Raw genomic sequence first — 23,855 nt, 5'->3', positions numbered from 1 at the left:
CTTATGTGATTTATAACAAGCGATAAAATACAGTCTTCTTATTATAGCTCGTAATGTTTTGTAACTATTCGATGATGTGTAAATAAAATTATTATAATAAGTAAAATGAAAAGAATAATAATAATAATAATAATAATAATAATAGTAACAATTGAAAATGTTACACAGGGTAACCAGTTTAGGTTTTAAAGCTGATGTCAATGTGGGCCCCGTAAGATAAAACAGTGGGGACCGCAACAGGAATTCGATCGCTTGATATGAATTCTGAACAGTCGTGTAATTAAACTCATTGTAATACGGTTGTGTACTTCTCTCCAGGCTAAAATATAAGTTAACCTATGTTGGAAACTCGTCTTCTTCCTCTTTGATACTCCGTATGACATTGACCAGTTCTTGCATGTTGCTTTTATCTATTGGCGTATACATTTAGCGCTAGCAGATTTAGCCTGGAAAAATGGCGTCAAACGAGATAGCTAGCTCAAGCATATGAGCCTGATTTAGATTTCCAGTTCTCGTATTGTCATTCTCGAAGGATCACAATGGCAGGTTGCAAGTTTTACGACCGGAAACGTTGTATGGAGGCGATCTACACCTTGATCGGTAGCCATTATACATGCATGGACACTGCGCTTGTGTGGCTAATTGACAAATGGTTTGATGTGGACTACAGAGTTGCCGGGAAAACGATACCTGACAGTTTTAACGTAGATTTTAGAAATTGTGTACCCGTTCAAAACAATGGATGTACATGTACGATTAAAATTATTCCTGTTCACAAATTTCCTCACCTATTCCAATGTAAAACAGGAAGGCAGCGTGTAACAATCTTGTTTTCATGTTTCTTGCTAAACTTTAAACTGAGAATCCGTCTTATTTTCTACATTCTACGAAGACCGATACGTTTTCTGAATTTGAATACAACAAAACCGAAACGAAACTTGAATTTGATATAGCAATCATTTTGCCTGATTTATATGTAGGTCTTGATGTCAACTTTCGTTATTTACATTTGGCAAATGATAGTTACTTAAAGCAACCATTCGTTTCAACATATAGACCCTTTGCATAAATTGCGCCTAAATTTGAATATCAATACTTTATACATCCTTAGCCACGTACTGATGTTTGCAAACAAAGGATTTCTCACATGAATGTGAGACTCCGGATGTATAAGTATTGTTATTCAAATTGCACATAATAACAATAATTAACAACATTGCGACATGCACTGACATTGGCTAGTATCGGTACGTTTCAAATTGTTACTGATGTTACAGTGTTGATGACTGCATGGCCACAGCATGAAATCTTATAGCCATCGCCAGTATTGTTTTAGTATGGCCTGCAGTCACTTGTGGGACATTTACTGGGTACAGCACGACTTCTCATCTGTTGTTTGACCTCAGTAATCACACAAGCAACTTCGAGATGGTCCCCCGATGTCTTCTTGTTTCTCAGAGTGGTGAATGATTTAAATGCTTTCATAATGTACATCTCACCAGCGCATAAATTAGAGTGAATGCCAATGTGATGAAAGTAATATTTCTTTTTCGTCTATGTATATGATCGACAGAAATATTTATGTGAACTGGATTAAATTATGTTAAATTAACTCTTTTTTTTATTCCAACTCTCTCGTTTTTCCCACTTTAAATTCTACAACGGTCGTTCAGTCACAGGTAGCGGCCGGTCTGGTCTTAGTGCGTATGTATCGTCTCCTTCCAGTACTCACCTAGTCAGAAACCATTATAAATATATCTTATAAGATGTTTTTGTGTGTGGTATCGCTGTATGTTTTTACGAGTTGTGCCGTATTTTGCGATACTACACACTAAAACATCTAATAAGAGATTTATTGTTCAACTGCTGTAGTCAATAAATTCATCAATGAAAGAGGGAGAGTGTGACAGTTTTGCGGCGCGCGCAGACCTGTACGGCAAACAGATTTTCTACTACACAAATAACTGTACAATATCGCTGTATATTTGTACTGTTACTTGGACGTTATTCGCTACAGTTGGATAATAAATTCGCGTTAGGTGGCGGTAGTTTTACTGCTCTATTTAAAACGTCGATTGTGGAGCTTTTGAGGTTCTCACCAAGTTTGAATGCTTTTAACTTTGAAAGAATTAAAGCAATAAACTCTAAATTTGGTGATATCGGCAAAAATTTTTCGGACAAAAAATTGCTGTGGCTTGTGATTGGTTAGGGAACTTGACGCTTCCATGTTAAATGCTCTTTAAAAGACTTTTTCTGTTTTTAATGAAAAAAAAAAACATTCTCACAATAACTGTTACGACAACTTGAGCTTTCTTCATCGGTTTTGAGGTAGGTTTAATTGTTCTCTATCGTTTAGTACTAAAAAAGAAAGGTTGATTATTTAGAGGTAATTACATCATTTCTACGTCGTGTGATGTCATCATTATATGTTATGGACCATAAGGTGGCTCGCTATAGTTTTACGATCGCACGCGCGGTGAGGACGAAAGCTCAAGTAATCTACGCGCGCTCGAAGGAAAACGTTAGTGTTTTTCGATATATTATTACGTCAACATGAGCACAACAAGCAAAACTGACAGTGAATTTTCTCGCGTTTCCTTCGGTGAAATTTTGTAAAACTTGGCAGATTGGTAGTAAATATTTTGCTTTAGTCGGAGCTCGTTTTTCAGGGAAATCTATAAGACCAGTTTTTTCGCAGACGTAAATTTGCAAAAATCGAAAAACCTGCCTTCACAAACCCTACTTTTTTCGTGTTTAAAATTCGTGTTCCGCAGGAAGCGATATGCTGTGAAAATTTTGGAAGATTTCACCGAAGGAAATTCAAGAAAATCGCAAGTAGAGCCACAAAAGAGTAAAAACAGGTATTTGTTTGGGCATTTCTAATTCAAGACTAAAACCAATAATTTTAACAGAGATGATAGTAGAACACTATTTAATCATTGCTTATTACATGTAATTAGTTGAGAGGACTGGGTGTAAATACGAATGCAAAAACGGCATTCAAAATATAACACTTGCGCGCGCAACGCCATAAATGATTACCCTATGGAGCCACCTTAAATGAAACATTTTGGACGTGTTCTCTATAGGAATTACCGGTTGTCGGCTTCATCTTCCAAGATGAAAATAAGTCCGGTTTGCATGGGGTTTATATTTTACGTTGTTTGACTATCTCTGCTTGAAAATCCAGTGCAAACGGCAAGTTTACCTTTACAATCCAAATGCAACGGTCAATCAGGTTTCTGGAATCTTGTTTCAGAAAATTAAAACTTCTGGTTCAATTTTATTATTCATGCATTTTCCAAAAAAATAAAAATAGAATAAAATAAATCGCTGAAATTGACGTGTTTCTGTTTCCATGTGCACGTGATAAAAGGAAAACAATTCAAATGTGGAAAATGAAAACTGGGACATGACGTCATTCAGAATCGAACTTTCAGTTTTCCGAAAAAGAAATGAGATAAAAAATTGCGATTAAAAAAAAAATGCAACGCGAAACTAAAATTTTCTATAACGGCGTAAATACGAGATGTTTGGTTTCTATAAAATTTGTAACTTGCATGAGTAAAATCTAAATTAAGTAAGGTATTAAGGTAATAAATTAAATTAAAATAAATTAATGATTGTATGGATAAACGCGCTACCATTAACACTTATTGTACTAAATTCGGCAGAACCATCTGACAATTTGCAATAGAAAATAAACAAATTATCGCCAGTTCAAGAACTGTTATCACTGTCAGTTGAAGCCAAGTTTTGGTTTATTACAGCGAGGAAGGTTTACAATATTTCGGCTGCATTTAATTGCGATCCATAGTCATGTAATTAAAATAGAAACAAGTGGAAAGCGTACATATCAAGGTTAACTAGGCGTATAAACAGGTATGATGTAACAAGACGCAATCAAAGAAAAAGATCTAACGCTCCCCAGGTTTTGATTCTCTCGATAATTAATGCTATCGTTCAGGTTCTTGGTAAAGAAATTAATTCTTAAAAAAAATGTTGTAAAATTTGTACATCATTTTACCGCTAATAATATCATAATCATCAACATCCTCCTCCTCCTCCTCCTCCTCCTCATCATCATCATCATATATTATTATTGCTATTATTATTATTATTATTATTATTATTATTAATTTTTTCTAGAATAATGAAATGAAAAAAACTTCTTTATATTTCTACCATGGATAGTACATTCAAAAAATGTTGCCCAAGGAAGAATTTTGATCGTGGCATAACGCGTAAAGAAACTTAACTAAACAGTCTTCGTTCACACTGATATGGCAGAAATAAATGAATTACAATAGTTTAAGAGGAAGCCACATCAGCCTTAACTGGTTTTCAGGCAGCTCCTATATCCTGTTCGAATTGGAATTTGGAGTGTTGGTTTTTGTGGAGGGAGGAAAACCGGGGAACCCGGAGCAAGGAGCAAGGAGAGTACCAACGATAAACTCAACCCAATTATGGCACCGGGACGGAATCGAACCCGGCCACATTAGTGAGAGGCGAGCGCTCTCACCACTGCGCCATCCCTGCTTCCTAGGAAAACATGTTATCTTGCCAGACAAACGATGTGGACTCGCGCACTGAAAATGTGAGCCATGACAAAAGACTATCGCATTGAGATGGGTGTTGTGCATTAATAACAAGTAATAAAGTAACAACTTTATTTTTCGAGGGTAGCACGACAGTAAAAACTGATGAACTAGTGGCCCTCAATCTAAATTACAAATATTGATAATGCTAAGATGAATACAGCAAATAGAAAATTTCAAAATACTAGAAAATAAGAAAAAAAAGTATATACATTAAAATTTTAGGATAAAAAAGACATTTATACACGTTGATATTATGCTAAAAATATTTTTTAAGAGCAGTTTTAAAGGTGTTGGTGTATATCCTCTGACAGATATTATGTCTGAGCATCTGATGGTACCCCTCAGAGGAGCTTGCTGTTATTTGAGGATTCCTTTTAATAAACCTTGTTTAGAAATGTCTAATTTTAATTGTAAAGCCATCGCTAAGCTGTGCTTGTTATTAATATGTATTCTTAAAAGAGCTTAAAAATAATGAATTATTCTGTGAAAAATTAAATAATTACATTGGCATGATATCCATATCATTCCCTAAATTTAGATTAACCATCGATTCATTGAAAGTTGTAATTGTCAAATCAGTTTTGGAACCATTCTTTGTATCTAAACTTTGTATCCCACTGAAAACAGGCTGTGAAATGCACTGTTTTCAATCGTCTTGTCAGGGATGTTTTACGTGCATGTGACGCAAAATTAAAAATTTGACATTTCTCCTGTGGTATATCTATAAACAAAAACAAAAACAGAAAAACAGATAGAGGGAGAAGTTGCATTCAGAACAAAAGCTCGTATTTTACCCGGATCAGTTACTTGTCATGCAACACTTTCGAGTCACTTGCATTTTTTCTGTATATTCACAAGCCTTAAGGCCCATGATGGGAAGGTTAAATGTAATTGTTTTGGTTGGTTGGACATAATACCGTAGCATTTACAACCGCTTTCCTGTTTTCTGATTGGCTCTATTTTTTATGGAATGGTCTAAAAGATAGATCTCAACGATCTCTACCAAAGGTCGAGTTGCATTAAGGTTCATGAAAATACAGATTTTGGAATGGAATGGTGAAATCCTCATTGTGAAAGCGGTCTGTTAAATGCACTGTTTTCAATATTTGTGCCTTTAATATGTCCCATGCATGTGACGCAAAGGTAGAGATCTGTCTTTTTTTCTAGAAGCAAAAAACAAAAAGTGTCGACAGAGAGAGAGAGAGAGAGAGAGAGAGAGAGAGAGTGAGAGAGAGAGAGAGAGAGAGAGAGAGAGAGAGAGAGGTTAAATTTAGAACAATACCGCGAATTGTACATGGATAAAGGATGGATTTCAATGTCCTCTACAAGACAAGCAGCCATGCTAACATGACAAGCAGCCAACACTTAAAATGTATTAGATGCGTACCCGGTCCAGCATCATTGAAGTCGTGACATTTTCTCCAGTGCCATCACTGCTGCTTTGTCTGCATTTTAAAATGATCCATCGTGTGTTGGAAGATTATTATTATTATTATTATTATTATTATTATTGCTGTTATTATTATTGTTATTGTTATTGTTATCGTTATTTTTATTATTATTGTTATAATAATAATAATAACAATAATAATAATAATATTTAGTGAGGGAATCCAACTCGCCAAAGGCGGTTTTTAGTGGAGCCCTCCTAATATTTATTTACTTTTTTTTTTGTTGAGATATAGTTCCCATATATCGCGTTCACTCGGAGTAAAAGAAAGACGAGGACAATACATGTACTAGAAAAATGTTGCCCAACATTTTGGTCTGTTGAAACAGACCATCTGTAGCGCAAGGAGATATTTTTTCCTTTGCAGAACGAAGACTGATCATCACTTTGTGGAACACCGCATTGAGATTGTGAACCGTGACATAGATTACAGCAATGTTGCATGGCATGAGACCTTCGTCTATGCCGTCGTGTAAGGCCGTAGAAAGACTTTCTAAAATACGGGAAGACAACAGAAAGATATGGATGTGTTTTACCTTTATAACAGGAATAAGGACGTATTTCCCTTCCATTTGTAACTCACACTCTTTGAGTAGGATTGAGAAAAACTACTTTTTATCTATATATTTATTTATTCATTTTTCGTAAAAGAAATTTGATGACATTTGTAACATAATTTACTTTTCAGGATTATCTCCTGGATTTGCATATTTTTCTATTTTGTATTAATTACTATTTTTGTCACACATAAGCTTAAAATTATAAGATGGACATTTTTACCTTAGTTGTAAACAGGTATAATAATACCTTTGCAAGGATTTAAATTTTATGCAGAAGCCAGGTCTTGTGGAGTTTTTCATCACATAGTCCTGGCTCAGATTAGTGTGCCGTCTCTATGAAACTTGAAAACCAGATTGAAATATTGTATATGCATGTGGATATATATAATCTGAGAAATATTCAGCGTGTCATTTCTGCATTTTCAATGGGTTCATTGTGTCTTATAAGATAAAGCCAGGGTTCTTTTTCGGGTGGAATGCAGTTCCCACATCTTGTGTTCACATGGAGCAAAAAAGGACGGAGCAGATATTTCACTCTCCACATTCCGACCTGACGAAAGGGACCGTCAGTTGTCAAAGGCTAGATAGTGCGCGATTAACAAACACTGCCAAGGGCATATAAAGTTTATATATTTTCTTATTATTTTTTTAATTAACAATCCCTCAGAATTTCTTTGTCTTCCTAATTATCTCTCAGTCAGAAGAGCTGCGAAATGTGAAATGATCAGTGTTATATATTATATCAGAGGTCTAAACAAATTTAAGTTTTAAAACACCTTGATGGTTCAACTTGTTGCTTGGTTGCCACAGTCATTGCTGGCATAAGAGTGTCGTCTCCATGGAAAAATGAAAAGAAAATTTCGATAGAAAGATCGTATAGGCTTGTGAGGAGCGACACGAGCCCAGTATCCCCAGGTGTGCCTGCTGTTCATCTGAATTCTTTAGGAGCTTTAATATGCCTTCCTTAAAATGGCCACCCTTATTTTGGTGTTGGAATGGAATGGTGAAATCCTGATTGTGGTTTCCTTTCCAGTGGAAGGTCAGAACCACTTGTAGGATCGGGATTTCGTAATATATATTTTTTTCTGTTTTGAAAAAAAATAAAGATTTTCTTTAAAAAACCCTCTTAGTCATAATAGTTTGTTTTTTACTAGAAGTTGAGATGCTCTAAAGTTCTAGAAAATAGAGTCCATAAAGGGAGAGACGTGTAATCATTTTGAAGAGAAAAGCAAAGAAGAGAAAAGACAAACCCAAAACATGCATAAGTACCAAATCCAGCATGACCAAAATCGTAGCATTTTTTTTTTCTATGCCGTCACCTTGCTATGCCTTCATTTCTAAATAATTATTATTCACCGTGTGTTGGAAGATACAACCAGGATTCTTATTTTTTTTTTCCGGCGGGACACAAATCGAACATCCCGTGTTTACTCGGAGTAAAAAAGGACGAGACTACGCATGTACTTGAAAAGTGTCGTCCAGCATTTTGATCTGTTGAAGAAGACCATCTGTAGTCGAACGAGATGAAATGGTAGCATTTGTTCCTATGCTGAAAGAAAAGCGACATCAACTTACTGTACTGTCACTATGTGGAACACCACATTGAGATTGTAAACCAGGAAAGAGATTACAGCAAAGTTGATCTGCATGTGACCGCCATTTCTAATTTTCTATGCCATCGGGTAATGCTGTAATTAAAAAAAGCCTTTTAAAAAGCGGGAAGACAACAAAAATGAAAGAAGTGTTTCGCCTTTATAACACGGAATATGAGGGTATTTAACTTGTCTTTTTAACTCGCAGTTGCTTGCGATACTTACAGAACTCATCGGAAACAGGTAAGTTTTTTAGAATTATGAAAAAAGTAGTTTTAATTTGTTTTAACCTCAGTTGTCAACATATATAATTTCGTTGAAGAAGGCAAGTTTTGTAGCAATTGTAGGAGTTACCAGGCATGAGCAGAGTTTAAGGTGTACGAAATTATGACCAAAAGAGTGATAAGAAATACGATGGATGATAAAATCACAGAAATGCGAAGGAGTAACGCTAACGCTGTCTCTTGAATGACGCATGAAGGATGAGGTCGCATGCAAGTGCCGCCAGTCCAGGCTCACTTATATGGCACCATTTGTTCCTTTAAAGAGTACGTACAGAAACATATAATCTTGCCTGACTATCAAGATGTGGACCTCCACACTGAGATTTTAAGCCATGAAATGAGATTAAGGTTTTCCACTATTTTACGCCAGTAAAGCCGAGGAAAGAAATATCGTAGATGCAAAAAGAAAACAGGAAATCTGTTTTTTTTAAAGGAAATCAGCAGAACTTATTTTGATGACACTTCCAACATAATTTATTTTTGAATTGGATCACTCTGTGATTTGCATGATGACTCTTTTTTTCTATGTAAATTCTTATTATTTATCATTTTTATTGTTGTTGTTTTTTTTCTAGCATAAGCTTAAAATTATAGGATGGACATATTAACGTTAGTCGTAGGCAGGTATAATATACCTCTGTGAGTATTTCTGTGGAGTTTTTCATTACTTAGTTCCGCCTCAATGAAGTGTGACTTATCTACCATTGTGGAAAGACGCCCTCAAAACCGGATTGAACATTTTATATGCATGTGGGTGTAGATCGATGCTCTGAGAAATATTCCGAGTGAGCTTGGTATCCCTCACATAAGGTTCTTCCCATCCTTGTCGCTATGTCTACATTTTTAAATGATCCATCATGTGTTTGATGTGAGAGAGAGGATTTTTTTTTTTTTTTTTTTTGTGCCATGGGATACGGTTCCTTACTCGGAAAAAAATAGACGAAGACAGTGAATGACATTTGCTGCCCAGCATTCTGATCTGTTGAAATAGACCATGGGTAGTCGAAGGAGATGGAATCCTAATATTTCTCCTTGCAGAACGCAGAACGACCTGCTGGACTCTCTGTATGTGGACCACCACATTGAGATTTTGAACCACGATTTTTTCTGGTATTTCTGCATTTTCAAAAGATCCATCCTTTATTTTGGATGATAAAGCTAGGATATTTTTTTATTTTTATTCTGGTGGGATACAACTTCCACATTTCGTGTTGACTTTGTGCAAAAAGGGGACAGAACCAGTTCTTTCTGGGAAAAGGACGAAGACAACACATGTACTTGAAAACTGTTGCGCAGCATTTTGATCTGTTGAAAATGTGACCATCTGTAGTCGAAGGAGATGAAATGGTAACATTTCTTCCTTTGCTGAAAGAAAAGCGACATCAACTTACTGTACTGTCACTATGTGGAGTACCACATTGAGACTGGCAACCAGGAAAGAAATTACAGTAATGTTGATCTGCAGGCGACCGCTATTTTCCAATTTTCTATTCCGTGGGGTAAGGCTGTACAGAAGCCTTTTAAAAAGCGGGAAGACAACAAAAATGTAGAAGTGTTTCGCCTTTATAACAGCGAATATGAAGGTATTTACCTTGTATTTTTAACTCACAGCTGCTTGCGATACTTATAGAACACATTGAACTAACGAGTAAGTTTTTTTACGATTATGAAAAAAAGTACTTTTAACTTGTTTTAACCTCAGCCGTCGACATGTATAATTTTGGGTAAGAAAGCAGTTTTTGTAGCAATTGTAGAAGCTATGAGAAATTAACAGAGTTTAATTAAGCTGTACGAAATTATGACCAAAAGGGTTAGAGTGGTAAGAAATACGATGGATGATAAAATCACAGAAATGTGAAGGGGAAACGCAAAGGCTGTCTCTTGAATGACGCATGAAGAGGTCGCACGGACGTGCCAAGTCCAGGCTCGCTGAAAGGGAACCAGAGCATAGAAAAATGTCATCTTGCCTGACTATCACGATGTGGACCTCCACACTGAGATTTTAAGCCAGACATGAGATATGCAATGCCGACCAGGTTGAGATAGGGGTTTTCCACTCTTTTCCATTATATTTATGGACATTAGCAGAACTTAATTATTTTAATTTGATATTTCTAACATAATTTACTTTTGAATTGGATTACATCTGGGATTTGCATGATGATTTTTTTTCTATGTAAATTCTTATTATTTTTCATTTTTTGTTTTTTTGTTTTGTTTTTTTTTTTAAGTATAAGCTTAAAATTATAAGATGGACATATTAAAGTTAGTTATAGGCAGGTGTAATATACCCGTGTGAGTATTTAAATTTGATACAGAAGCCAGGTTTTGTGGAGTTTTTCATCACTTTGTCCTGCCACAATGAGGTGTGACTTATCTACCACTATGGGAAGACGCCTTGAAAACCGGATTGAATATTGTATATGTATGCATGTGGGAGTAGATGCTCTGAGAAATATTCTGAATGAGCATGATATCCTTCCCATAAGCTTCTTCCAATCCTTGTCGCTATTTCTGCATTTTTAAATGATTCATGCTGTGTTTCATGAGACAGACAGGATTATTTTTCTTTGTGCCCTGGGATACAGTTCTTTACTCAGCGTAAAAAAAGACGACGACAGTACATGTACATGACAAATGTTACCCAGCGCTCTGATCGTTTTAAAAAGACCATCGATAGTAAAGTCGAAGGAGAAGGAATCCTAATATTTTCTCAGTGCAGAAGGAAGAACGACCTGCTGGACTCTGTATGTGGACCACCACATTGAGATTTTGAACCACGATTCTTTCTGATATTTGTGCATTTTCAAAAGATTCATCCTGTATTTTGGATGATAAAGCTAGGATTTATTCTGGTGGGATACAACTTCCACATTCCGTGTTGACTTTGAGCAAAAAGCGGACGGAACCAGTCTTGTACTTCACAAAATCCTACACATGACCACCTGTTGATAAGGACCATCAGTCGAAGGAGATGGAAACTCCTCTGGCATACGAGAAGCAGCAATTGCCTTTGTGCAAGATGGAGCATTGTGCAATATCAACACTCTTGTAATTTCTTTGTCATGCGCCTAGGCATTCATTGCTGCTATTTTGTGCATTTTTAAATGATTCACCCTGTGTTGAAAAATGAAAAGAGCCAGGATTTTTTTTCACTCGCGTTAAAAAAAAAAAAAAAAAAAAAGAAGAAGAAGAAGAAGACAGTATATGCACTTGAAAAATGTTACCCAATATTCTCATCTGTTGGAAAAGACCATGTATGTTCGAAAGAGAGGCAACCGCAATATTTGTTCCATTGCAGAACAAAGAAGGGCATAAACGTACTGTACTGTCAATATGTGGACCACCACATCGAGATTCTGAACCACGACAGAGATATCAGCAATGTTGATCTGAACGAGACCGCCATTTTCTACTTTTCTATGCTGTCCAGTAAGCCTGTAGAAAGACATTCTAAAAAGCGGGAAGACAAAACACAAAAACAGCAACAACAACAAAAGCAAAAACAATGAAGTGTTTTACCTTTATAACGTTGTTGTTGTTATTTTCATTCCTGTACCTACTATATTATAAGTATTTATTTTTAACCTTACTTGCGAAGAGAGATAATTTTGTTTGAAGAAGCCATTTTTGCAGCGTTTGAGAGGCCATAAGCCAGGAGCAGAGTTTAAATAGTACGAAAGTTTAGCAAGACACTGGATAGAGGAAGACTGATCAAAAGAGCAGAAAGAAATACCATGGAAGGTAAATAGAAAACTGCGAGGGAATAACACTGCAACGTTGTCTGTTGAAAGACAAGAGGTTGCCTGTAAGTTCCCAGTCCAGGTTCACTGATATGACAACATTTGTTCCTTTAAAGAGAAGAGAAACATGTCATCTTGTGTGCCTGTCACGATGTGGACCTCCACACTGAGATTTTGAACCATGACTAAATCATTGTCGACCCGGATTAGATCAGCGTTTTCCACCATTTTATGCCACGGAGCAAAGTAAGTTAAGAAAAGAAATATCATAAACGTAAGGAGAAGACAGGGAGAAAAAGAAAAACTTAATTTGTTATTTTTTTTTTTCTTAGATGAAATTAGAAGAACTTATTTTGATGACATTTCTAACATAATTTACTTCTGGATTAAGACACTTTGTTATCATTATTTTATAAGCTTAATTGGACATTTTAACCTTAGTTGTAAACAGATATAATATACCGTGTAATTGTTTAATTTTGACGCAGAATTTTGATTCATCACACAGTACTGGCTCAAAGACGTATGACGTCTCTATGAAAAGACGACTTAAAACCAGATTGAAATATTGTATATAGGCATGTGGGCCGGTGTAGATGATCTCAGAAAAACTCTATATGAGGATGATATCCCTCACATAAAGCTTGCTGTTATTTTAAGGATTTTTAATAAGCATTGTGTAGAAATATAGGCTTTCAATTGAAAAACCATAGATAACTTGTGTTTTGGTTGGTTCGTCAAAACTGAAACTAATTTTAAAATGGAATACTCAAACCCTGCATTATTTTAGAACTAGGGGCCTTTTGTATCCCTTGAAATTTGTTTGACATTCTTTGTTTTCACTTATCCTTTTTTTTTTTTCAACATATTAAGAATGAAAACAAATGCATATCAACAGTTATTCACCACTGAAAAGAGCAGGTTGTTGAATACATTTATTCTACGATTTTTGCGCTAAATATCACATAATGTATGTGATATGCACAGGCAAATGGCAAATGAGTGTGTGCTTCTGTCATATTTACATAGAAGGTACATGCATGAACATAGCCTAACAGCATTTTGACCTCAACACCATACTGAAGAGAAAGCAGTGGTATGGTTGACGTGGTGAATAGCAACCATTTTCGCATAATAAATAAGTTAACAACTGACCAAGTATATAAGACTAGGAAAAACGTGGTAATGTCTATAGAATAAGGAGTCCTCCAAATGGATACGGAAGAGAAGATATAGTCAGAATGACAGCAGTGGCTGCTGTGTGCTTGGGAACAAAATGTGCCTCAGAGACCAATACCAGGGTTGTGCTAGATTTTGAGTTGTATTAAGATCTAACAAAATACCTCAATATAAGAAGACACACGTTTTAACAAAACAGAACAGAAATATTCCCCGGAGGGAATTTTGATTTTGGCATGTCAAATAAACTGAAATAATAATTTAAAAGTCTTATTTGCGCTTCAGCAAGACAAAATAACAGCGGTAGGACACTGAATGATCTCAGAAAAACAATGCACATGCGTACCATGTTCCATAAGGTTCATCGTGAGGGCGATCGTGCTTGCAATGCGCATTCAAGTTGAATCGTGATAAAGTAATGGTAACAAACAATACATTTTCTTAAATTTGAGCTGTAGAGAAATCGGTCAGAACAATAATAGCGGTATCCATTCTAGACAATTTTTCTGTGAAATGTCACAGTATTTTTCACCCCCAAAAGAATGGTGTTTTCACTTAGAATGTTATGGACACTTGAAGGGATGTAGAAGTTATGCGGCAGCCTTGCAAATTTTTAATGTATTGTTCAAGAACAAGCCCAGTTATATCAGGTTTTAAATCGTAAAGCAAAATTTATTTCATCAAAACTAGAGGTATTGCCATGTTATTATTCTCTATCTTTTCGTTTCAAGAATCATTGTAAAATTCTTACTACGCATATATATATATACGTTACAATTTTTGGTTTTGCATATGTTGTTGTTTTTTTTCTGCAATTTTGTTTCCATTGTATTGTTTTCCTTACTGTGTATAGTGCTTTTTTATAAATGTGTAAAATTTTAAATTAAAAGGACACTGTTTTATGTATCTACTTTGAATAATATTCTAAGTTCGCTTAATTTTATTTCGTCTTTTAGCGTACTTAGAAACTGCAGTCAGTGGACGCATGGATTTGCTGCAACTCAGCTGAAAAAAAACAAACAAACAAACAAAGAACTTTTTCTGTCACTTGAGCTCTTGTTCTAGTCAGTGGCTCACTTCAAGGTCTTGCCTCTTTGAAGTGATTATTTAACAAACTGAAAATCTGTGTTTTCGTGGATTCCTTCTTGCTCTCCTCCTTCTTGGTGGTGGAGATTTTGATCAAGTCCTTCGAATGTGGTACAGTGCATTGACGATGTCGTTTCACGTCTCAGAAGCAGTTGTTATTCTCATCCTTGTTGCTATATCTGTATTTATAAATGGTTGATCGCGTGTTGGAAGATATATAAAACCAGGGTTCTTTCTATGGTGGGATTCAGTTCCCAGATCTCACAAAAAAAGAACGAAGACAGTGCATGTACACAAAACTGTTCCCCGACATTCTGATCTGTCAAAAAGACCACTGGTAGTCCAAGGAGATAGAATCGTAATATTTTCAGCAATGTTGATCTGCATGAGGCTTCCATTTTTCAATTTTCACCAAGGCCGAAGAGGGGTCTGCTAAAATAGCAGGAAGACCAGATCTGAATAAAGAATGAAGTGTTTTACCTTTATACAAGAGGATGTGAACGAATTTCCCTTACGTCTGTGTGTGAATAAAATGAGCCTCAATCATCACTACCACAGTTTGAGTTTTACCAAGGTTTAACAAAATAATTCAACAGAGACGACACATGAAACATGTAACAAATGTTCCGCGGGTGAAAATGTTGATTGTGGCTTGGCAAATAAACGAAAAATAGGTCTGGCATGTGTGTGTGAAGTGGTTCAAGCAAAGACCAAAACCATCTCAGAATAACAACAGTGAGACATAAAATGATCTCGGATAAACAGTGCACATCATATCCAAGTTCATAGGGAAGATAAAGGTGATTGTTATGCATATTCATGTTAAAGTGGGATCAAATAATTTAGGAAAGATGGTGCGACGGAAAATAAATTTGCCTAAATATGAACTATAGAGATATCGCGTAAAACAATAAAAGGTGTTCATTTGAAAAAAAATGCCCCAATACCTTCAACACGCCAATGGAGGGATGTTTTTACTTAGAAAGCCATGAACACTTGAAAGGACGTCGAAGTTATAGAACAGCCATGAAAATTTTGGACAGGTAACTGAAGTAACCGTCATCAAGGACTGTTGCCGTAACATTATATTTATAATGCACTGGTATTGTTTACAAAGAAGCCAAGTTATATCAGATTTCACCAAAACTTGAATAGTTACCATGTTTTCATTAATCATCTTTTTATCTCAAGGACCATTATAAAACTTTGACTACATTAAAACAACTGGTTTTTCGTACGCTTTTATTTAGTATCTTTATATTGTTACCGGCTGTGCAATTGTTTCTGTTCTAAATACCCTTAGCCTTAAAAATTTAACTTGTTTGCTTTGAATAATTGCCTTAGTGCGCTTAAGTTTATTTCCTTATTTAGCGTACTTAGAAACTACAGTCAGTGGAAGCATAGAGTGTTGAAACGCAACTCAAAAAAGAAAAAAGAAAGAAAGAAAGAAAGAAAGAAGAAGAAGAAGAAGAAGAAGAAACGTTTTCTGCCATGTATGCTCTTGGTCCAGTGACACACCTCAAGCTCTTCCTTCTTTGGAATAATTATTTTAACAAACCCAAAGTCTGAGTACTCCGTGGATGTCTTCTTTCTCTCCTTCTTCTGGTTGGTGGAGAATTTGGTTAAGTCCATTCGTATATGATAGTGTGCAGTGGCGATGACTTCTCACGTTTCAGAAGCAGTTTTTATTCCCATCCTAGTCGTTATGTCTTCATTTTAAAATTATTTATCGTTCGTTGGAAGGTATATAGAACCAGGATTATTTTTCTGATGGCCATGGGATACATTTCCCACATCTTTCTCGGAGTAAGAAAAGACGAAGGCAGTACATGCAAGTATATCAAAATTGTTGCCAAGCATTCTGATCTGTTGAAGAAGATCATCGGTAGTCGAAAGTGATGGATTTGTAATATTTTCTCTTTTTTTAGAACGTAGAAAGACACAAACGTGATGGACTGCCAGTATGTGGACCACCACATTGAGATTTTGAACCATGAAAGAGATTACAGCAATGTTGATCCGTTCAAGAATTTTAACCAAGGCTGAAGAAAGACCTACTAAAAAGCAGGAAGACAGCAAGAAAATTGTTTCACCTTTATGAAAGGGGAAAATGAAGTAATTTCCCTAACATGTTTGAGTTACATTTGTAACCAGAGTTTGAGTTATTTTTTAACCAAGAAGACCCATGCTTTCGAGTAAAGACTAAAACGGATACCGGGTAAACAGTGCACATCATATCTGAGTTCATTGAAGAGATAATTGAGATTGCTATGCACATTAGTGTTCAAGTAGGATCAAATGATTTGAGAAGGATAAAGCGACGGTAATAAAAAAAAACTGGCGTGAGTTTGAACTGTGGGGGAATCGGAGAGAACAATAAAGATGGTTCATTTGTAAAATGCCACAATAAATTCAACCCCTAATAGATTGGTGTTTTTACCTGGAATGCTATGGACACTTGAAATGATGTAGAAGTTGTATAGGACAAGGTTACAAACTTTGGACAGGAAAGTGAAGTAACTGCCATCAAGAAATATCTTCATAACATTTATAATGCAGTGGCATTGTTTAAGAACAAGCCAAGTTATGTCAGATTGTAAAGCAAAACTGTTTTCACCAAAACTTGAAGTATTACCATGTTTTCATTCATCGCCTTTTTCTTTCAAGAGCCATGCACTATAAAACTCTGACTACATAACAATAATTTATTTATTTTTTGCCTAGAATAATTGCCATACTGGGATAAAGTTTATTTCTTTATTTGGCGTACTTTGAAACTGCAGTCAGCGTGCGCACAGAGTTATTGTAACCGAACCTTAAAAAAGTTTTCGGTCAGGTGTGCTCTTGTTCTTGCCAGTGACACACTTCAAGATCTTCCATCTTATTTAAAAAAAAAAAAAAAAATCAAAAATCTGTTTGTTTTGTTTTGTTTTGTTTTGTTTTGTTTTTTCCGTGGACTTCTTTTTGTTCTGCTTCGATTTACTGGTGGAGAACTTAACGAAGTGCTTTCGAATGTTGTACAGTGCATTGCCGATGGCGTATATCGTTTCAGAAGAAGTTGTTCTCCGCATCGTTATTGCTATGCCGTAGTTTTCAAATGATTTATCGGTTTTTCTATGACAGAACCGAGTAACAAGGATCTTTTTCGGATGGAAAACAGTTTTCACATCTGGTCTTCACTAGGGGTAAAAAAGGCGAATACAGTCCTTGAAAATTGTTACTCAGTGTTTTTATCTGTCGAAAAGGACCATCGGTATAGTCAATTAAAGATGATGGAGTCTCCTTTGGCATAAGAGAAAACATTACAGTCATTGTGCAAGATGGACCATTCAGAGGCAACTTTTCTCCTTCAAATAGCTGATGAGCAAAGGTCCTTTTGTAAACATGTGCCTTTCCGCAAACAAAAGAGGTGAAATTTGTTATATTATTTACATTTTGTAGTTAACAAATAATTTATCTGGCGAAACGTCTTCCGATTATCACACTCTGCGTAATGAATACGGGACGAATTTGTGATGAGTTACCAGTTCAGAATAAGCAAAAAAAGATAAAAACAAAATAATAAATAATAAATAATTCATTTTTCCTGTGCAACACTTACTATGATGGTAGATGCAAAGAAAAATTACAGCTTTTGTTGCTCTCCATCTGCTCTCTCCCAAATCACCAAGATGGATATGTGAGACATCAAGCTGACGTAATGTTTATCATACCTGGGAGAAAAACAAGCCGTTAATTTGTCATTGTTTACATGATAATCACTTTGGGAATTTTCATCGTGCGAGCATTGTTGCTATAGAATTATGTCCGTATCAAATTATTTATTTAATTGTTTATTTATTTACCTATTTATCTAACCTTAAAGGCACAAACAAAATATTCGCGTTGATTTGTGCGTTTTGTTCATTTCGTTCATTTCCTTCTTCTTTTGGAGGGGAGGAACTGGGAGTGACTCTAATAATGATAATAATAATAATAATAATAATAATAGTGATAATAATAATAAGTTACTACGTGCGCTGTGATTGGTCAATTTTGCCTGGCGTATTCTACTGTATGGCCAGCTAAAATTCAAAGCTGTTTCATTACCAAAATGTTTCGTGATTTATCGCCAAAACGACGACTTAACAATGTTTTCAAATTGACTTGTTTTGCTTTTAACGTGCATCAGAAATTTGAAACCGTTCTGGGTGAATAGGAATCGATCTCGAAATCATCAGACACACAGTAGAGATATAATAAATATCTTACTAACCTCGTCTTCTCGGTCCGTACCTTTAGTTATGGATCCTCGTTCCCGCCTCAGCTCCACCCCCTTTCGACTTATGGTCCGCACGCTTCGCGTTTGCATGGTTGATACGGTATGGACCTCGAACTCAGTTAGTAAGAGGTATTCATTCATCATTAAATTTCATCCCAACCATGACTAAGCTAGAGCGTATATGATCTTCGCAAACTTCGGGCGTATCAGAGATATGGATATCCTTCCCTGTGAGAAGTAATAGGCATGTATTCATGTATTCATATCGCCCATTTAATTGAAAAAGTGGTTAACCGTTACATCACTGGGGCCCACAGCAATCATTGTCCCCAGGGCTACCCCCTTACCACCTCGCCCACGTTTTACTTTAAGCTGCCGTATATAGGCCATTTTTCTGTCATCACTCAGAAGAAGATTCGGCACTTAATCAAACGCTATTGTAATGATTTAGACATCAAATTAGTTTTTTCTTCCTTTAAGATAGGTAACCTTTTTGGTGTGAAAGACCCTATTCCCGGCGGGCTTCGTTCACGTGTAGTTTATAAGTTTACATGTGCGGGCTGTAATGCCTGTTATGTCGGCGAAACCTCCCGACATTTTTCCACACGCGTACGTGAGCACTTAGCCGTTGATAGGGCCTCTCACATCTTCAAACATCTTCAGAATTCTGAACGTTGTCGCTCATTGTGTTCAATAGACTGCTTTCATATTTTAGATCACGCCACTACCAGCTTTTAACTCAAGATAAAGGAGGCTATCCATATTAAAAAAGAACTAACTTGCCTCAATCAGCAATTACACCATGTAAATCTAAAATTATCCTTTTAATTTACACCTTTTCACGTTCTGTTGTTACTATTTGTCTTAATTAGCATTTTTGCCTACTTATTATTCAACTTGCTTTGTAATCATTCATTCAACTGAAGATGACAGAAGTTCTGTCGAAACATGTTTTTTAAACTTAAAAAAGTGGTCGTTTTCCTCAAAATCTTTACATGTCTGCTACTATCTAGACATTTCACATTACTTAAAAAGTATTGACTCTTTCTACACCACACTTGGCAGATGAGCAGGAGACCTATTGCCAATTACATTTACGTGAAAAATGTCAGTAAATGTCAAAGTTGTGACGTCACAGTGATGACGTCATGTCTTTTTGCCACTTTTGAAGTTTTTAATATGCATATTTTTTACAATGTGTTCGAAAGAGCACATCAAGGGGAGTTGAAACCTGAAAAAAATTTTGTCCATATCACAAAAATTAAATGAAATATGGCATTTTTAAATATAAAAAAATAACTATGCAAAATATGGGGTCCCCCCTTGAGAAAAATCCCCAAATTGGAGCCGTAATTTTGTTCCAGCAAATGCAGCTATGTTGCACATGTGATGTGCCAGATGACTAAAGCAAAAATAAAGAAGAAAATCGGAATAAAAAATTATCCCTCTAGTATTATTGCGTTAAAATTAGTTTTGTTACGTCATAACCTGTGACGTCACCCGTTTTTTTACTGTTAATACTATCCTAACAAAGCCGAAAATCAAATTTCTAAAACCATACGATTTTTGACAACATGAAGCTTTCTATTTTTCTATATTATTAGCCCTCCTAGAATAAAACTGAAAAAAAAAAAAAAAAAAAAAAAAACCAGAGAGACTGACTTAAGAAAGACAGTATGGTTAAGCAAATTTCGGGGGGGACAACAAAAAATATTTAACTTACTATATCTCGAAAAATAATCATCATAGCAAAAAACGGTTTCCGGCATTTTACTCCTCAAGTCAAGGCCTTTTTAATGACATAATCTTTTTATCAGATTTTACAAAAATTATAGGACGTTTTGGTGACGTCATTAATTATGACGTCGTAAGCGGACATTTTGTCACAACTTCCAAATGGAGACAAACTGGAGAACAAAGAAAGCTCATCTGCCAAACTTGGTTCAGAAATATATAAACCAAGCAAATATAGCCTTCATGAAACATTAGGGCGGTGGTTTAGCCCCTACGTGATCATGATTGCAGAAACGCTTTCTAGCTTTAATCGTAGAGGTCAGAATAAAGTCATATTTTTTTCTTGCATACAGTCGTTGATTAATTAAGAATTTAAAATTCTCAACGACAAGAAACTTGTCGTTGCCTGAGCAGGCAGCAATGAACTTAAAGTACTAACGCAATGTTGAAAAATAGATTAAGTTAGGTCATTTGCTTGGGCGGTTCATCGAAAACCAATGAACTTAAATTAAGGTCTAGAGTTGGTTCATCTCACTCTTTGAAAACGGATTTGAAAACTTAAGCTTAAGGTGAAAGCTGACCTCAACATCCGATAAGAAAGTTCATTTTCTTTTCTTTTTAGACTTCCTTCATATATCGAGATGGTCGCCTTAATTATGTTAGTTTCTCTAGTGCTCAGTCAGGTGTAATTAATGATTAGGGTGCCGCCCCCACGATACCGATTGAATAGAAATTCAAAAAAACTTTTGTTATTCTAGCACGTGCACTGATTAAAAAAAATCCGTGTGGTCTGAGCCTAGACTAAACATATGAAAGCGACGAAAACGAGCCAAAAATAACGATGGATAGTGTTATGTAACTGTCGCATTTTAGTAACCCGCTTTAGCCTAGCTTCAGCGCAGACCACTTCTACAATCATGGTGAGACAGTCTTTATTCATCTTTTAGTCAGCATCGGTTTCTTGCCTAGCAAGTGAATTGACACGTGATGTCCCTAACCGAACAATGTTCACCATGAACCCTGAATGGATTTTGCGGCTGTTATATTGATTACTTTTACTCGACAAACCCTACCGAAAGAAACACCGTTGGAGTAGGGAATGAGAGAACGAGCAATAATTATCAACAAAATAGCTTCGCAGTGAAATCGAAACCACTTATGCATGAGTTGCTCAGAAGACCGGCCGACGGTAATTGAGTACTAATACTACAAAGCGGCACAGTTGTTACAAACTCGGCTAAAGGCTTAAGTCAAAGTTAGTGTGGATTTTGATTCCAGTTTACATTGTTTACCTATCGGTCAGCTAATACAGATTTTCCCAGAATAGTTTTGGCACATTGCTTATACATGACTTATTTCTTTCCTTGTCTACAAACAGCCAGCGAATGAACCCTTCGGTTAACACTTCATCGGTCTCATTATGTTCTCGAACTAAGCCGACTCTTTGTAAGTGGGCCAAAATCACTTATAATATCAGTCATTTGGAACACGTGTCATTAGCATATTGTATTATTTCACACGGTCGCCCGTACACAATCCGTCAATTTCATACCCAATGCGTTACAGTTTGACTGGTAAACGTTTATGCCCTTAAATAATAGACCTAAAGAAATTGAAATTGAGTAGCAGAAAACTGGAGGGGCAAATATATTCGCAACAATAGGCAAAAGAACATCAAGACCGAGCGGCATGTGCTAAAATAAACATACTGTGCACTTTATTTGAAGTGAGAGACAGGCTAATTGTGAATATAGCGAAGGAAAGTAAACATTCCCGTTTAATTTTTACCTTGATTTCAATTCTAATTATATATGTGAAATCGCAGCGAAATTAAGATTGGTTTACAGTAATAGCTTGTACGCGAAATGAATCTTGCAACGTCTTATCGCATTTTAAAGCTTTTTCAATTCATTTTGCGGTATATGTAAATGAAGTTTGAAAATTGAATTCGTGACTTCTGATGTCAACAAAAGTGGAATTTATTTCATTGTTTGGGAGGTAAAGTTGCGCAAATCAGGTTTCGCTCTGAAATTTAATTGTCGCTGAGCAGCTATCTGCAACAATAGTACAGTTATAGCTCTTGGCTACCTTCCAACGGAGAAAATATGTCTGAAATATTCCGACCATGACCCACGAAGTCTATAAGCTTCAAAAGTTGCACGACATATTTGGCCTATGGAAACTACGCGGTTTATAACATGCACCAAATGTTTATAAATTAAAGCCTGAAACCTCACTTACTGAATGAAATCAGGATGGCCTCCACTCCTGAGAGACTAGCTAGTTTAGATTTCCTAAAGTAGAGAAAGAATACCCAGTTCTTATTTGCTGCAAGAGAATGAGATCTTGTTTGTTGTTATGGATTCCGTTGGAGGAGGATTCATGAAGGAAAAAAAAAAAAGAAGTAAATATCGCTTTTTTTTTAGAAGCAAGAAAACTCTTTAAGAAATGTTCATTTGTAGTACTTCTAGGTTTTCCAGTTTACTTTCTTTCTTTCTCTCTCCCACTCTCTCTCTCTCTTTTTGTCGTAGTCCAACTAACGATGATAATTAAACTCTACAAACCTTAATGTAACGGCGTTTCTTGGTCGGCGAAGCACGCGCGCTTAACGTTTGGCCATCAAACACGTAGACAAGAGTAAAATGCTCTCCCAACAGTTTCAAGTGAAAATCATTTAAGTCGTTAAGTCCTTCAGTGTCCTGAAATGCCAGTAGTTAAGATTATTCAAGATATTAAAACAATATAAGTTATGTAATTTTTGTTACAGGCCGTTAAATTATATAAGTCTTTCGAGTTGGTTCAACATAAATTAGCTCACCATCCAAAGAACTGCTTGAACTTTACGCTCAAAAGACACGCACAATTGTTTGACTCCTTGCAGGTATTTTTGTATCTACAAAGGGAAATGCCGTAATAGCTAGTTTGACACGGTCTCGGTTTTATTTTTCGGGGCTTTGTTGACGTGCCTACAATAAGTGGTGTCAGTCTGAATTCTAACGATTTCAACTGTGTGCTTTTGTTTTGACCCTTTGTGAAAGGAAAAAAAACAAAAAAACCGACATCTACATTTTCTAATTTAACTCCTCAGTACAGAAATAACTGGCATGCTTGATTGATAACAAACCAAGGATAAGGGAGGTAATTTTATGCAAAGCGATCGTGAGTTTAAAGGTCATTCTTGAATCATCTTGTCATATTTTATATTTTGTATGTTAATAGTATTTACAACTACAATGCTAACAAGGGACGTGTTATTACTTTAACACACTTTAAGGTATCATTGTCCATTTAAATCACTTCTTTTAAGTCTTCTTTTTTTTCTGTTATTATCTCTTCCCGAGTTCAGGTTTTAAAGCTGCACAAGA

At 35.9% G+C, this 23,855-nt stretch overlaps 2 long non-coding RNA genes across 3 annotated transcripts in view; one reads left to right on the top strand and one right to left on the bottom strand.

Moving 5' to 3' along the window:
- Positions 1 to 23,855, top strand: part of LOC145470193 (uncharacterized) — a 370,979-nt gene that overhangs the window by 24,412 nt on the left and 322,712 nt on the right. The gene's annotated exons all lie outside the window — the stretch shown is intronic.
- Positions 15,740 to 23,436, bottom strand: LOC145470164 (uncharacterized). The gene is made up of 3 exons (XR_014042441.1): positions 23,055 to 23,436; positions 22,732 to 22,784; positions 15,740 to 18,208 (listed from the first exon to the last, which is right to left on the bottom strand). It is a non-coding gene; the product is annotated as an uncharacterized LOC145470164 (long non-coding RNA).

This window comes from Orbicella franksi, chromosome 15 (genome assembly GCF_964199315.1).
Source record: "Orbicella franksi chromosome 15, jaOrbFran1.1, whole genome shotgun sequence".
Lineage (NCBI taxonomy): Eukaryota > Metazoa > Cnidaria > Anthozoa > Scleractinia > Merulinidae > Orbicella > Orbicella franksi.
Note: the sequence above shows the minus strand (reverse complement) of the source record. Positions and strands in the feature narration are given on the sequence as shown.